At 43.9% G+C, this 2021-nt stretch overlaps 1 pseudogene; it reads left to right on the top strand.

The window, feature by feature from the left end:
* The first annotated feature begins 497 nt into the window (after positions 1-497).
* LOC148012721 (chaperone protein ClpB2, chloroplastic pseudogene) lies at positions 498-961 on the top strand (annotated as a pseudogene).
* Positions 962-2021: the final 1060 nt, after the last annotated feature.

The following is a 2021-nucleotide window of genomic DNA, read 5'->3' as shown; positions in this document are numbered from 1 at the left end:
CGAAAACTCAAGCTCAGCGGCTTCTTCAGTCATCAATAAGCAAGGTCTGAACCATCTCTCAAGGACTCTCAAGAATCCTTCAATGGGGTTTGACAGCACTAGTGAAGCACCGAGAGAGCGTTTTGCCACCCAGTTCTTAAGGCCGAAATCAAAGTTTGTGCGTAGATCTCCTGTTGGTGTAAAGAAACTAGAGGTAGCAATGCCTCAAATTTCTGCTAAAGAGTCTTTGATATCTAAAGCACTAAAGACAAATGATGCTCCACAGAAGAAAGGCTTAAAGATGGATGTAATTATATTCATTGGGCTTTTTTTTATCAAGCTATATTGAAGGAATCAGCGAAAAGTATGGGGGAAAAAGAGGAGGACGATCGACTAATTTGGGGGATGCTACTGGAAAAAGAGGAGAGTCGTGGAAGATGATGGTCAATCAAGGAAGAGGTGGATCGGGTGAATATTGAGATACAGCAAGTTGAACGAGATTAAAATATGGCAGTCTCATGCCTCTTCAAAGATAGCTGGAAGCAGCTGAGAAAGCTTTGGATGAGTATCAGAACTTAGACAAGCCAATGTTGAGAGAGGAAGTCATAGGAAATGACATTGCTGAGATTGTGAGCAAGTGGACTGGTATTCCAGTGTCGAAGCTTCAGCAGTTGGAAAGAGAGAAATTGCTGTACTTGGATGTTGAGTTGCATAAGTGTGTGGTGGGACACGATCCGGCAGTTAAGGCAGTTGCAGAAGCCATCCAGCGATCACGGTAAGGACTTTCTGATCCCAACAAACCGATTGCAAGTTTTATGTTCATGGGCCCAATAGGGGTAGGAAATACAGAGCTAGCAAAGGCTCTAGATTCATATATGTTTAATACTGAAGAAGCACTTGTGAGGATTGATATGAGTAAGCACATGGAGAAACATGCAGTGTCTCTACTTATTGGAGCACCTCCATGATATGTTGGTTATGAGGAAGGGAACAGAGGGCAACGAAACCAGGAATGCTAGATGTGTGGCTGAGAGGAGAGAGGAGCAGCGGCCAAAGCTTGGCAAACAGCCTGATGCTGCTGTGCTGCCGACTTGAGAGCAAATCATATCACAATTTGCCATTATCGTTCGCTCTACAGTGGAGGCAATCCTCATCATCAATTGACAAGCCCGTGCAGAGGACTCAAGAAGAAGTTGACTCAGAAGAAGAATAATAACGAAAGGAACAAGGAGGAGATCGTGGCGTCGTTCCTGACGCAGTCTTTTTGTTAGCACTACTTCAAACTGTCGCAGCCTTCCTGCTTGAGACATCGGTGTGAGGCCCTACATGGTGACATCAGTCAAGCCTGGAGAGAGAAGACCTTGAAATCTTTCAGGGATGGAAGGTTGTCAGTCTTGGTGGTGATAGACGTTGCAGCTAGAGGTCTAGACATTCAAAATGTTGATCTTATTATACATTATGATGTGGCTAATGACACAGAGACATTCGTGCATCGTTCTGGAAGAACAGGTCGTGTTGGCAAACAGGGAACTGCTATTCTTATGCATACACAATTCAAGATGCAGACACTTGATACTCTAGAACGGGAGTTGGGTTGCAGGTTCCAGCACATAGATCCTTCCAGCTCTCTGGATCTTCTGAAATCCTCTGTTGATTAGGCAACTGCCAAGTTACAGAATGTACATGCTGATGTGAAGAACATTTTTCTTCCTACAGCTAAGAAACTGCTTGAAGAACAAGGGCCCAGAGCTCTTGCAGGAGCCATAGCCCATGTTTGTGGCTTAAGAGAGGCGCCTGCTTCACGTTCCTTGATATCTTATGAATCGGGAGTGATGACTTTAAATATTACTTCTCGAATTTGGGTGCATTCAATCACTTGGTCTTGATCAGTGCCTGCCTATCCTCTCTTAGAAATGGTATGACTTCTATAACAAGTGACTAATAGAGGCAAGGATGCCTGAAGTTGAAAGGGTCTACTGTCCATTCCCAAATTGTTCAACTCTTATGAACAAGCAATATCTTTTATTGGAAGAACACTCTCA

Source organism: Lygodium microphyllum, chromosome 27 (genome assembly GCF_053477565.2).
Source record: "Lygodium microphyllum isolate KBCC chromosome 27, Lygodium_microphyllum_v1.1.10, whole genome shotgun sequence".
Lineage (NCBI taxonomy): Eukaryota > Viridiplantae > Streptophyta > Polypodiopsida > Schizaeales > Lygodiaceae > Lygodium > Lygodium microphyllum.
Note: the sequence above shows the minus strand (reverse complement) of the source record. Positions and strands in the feature narration are given on the sequence as shown.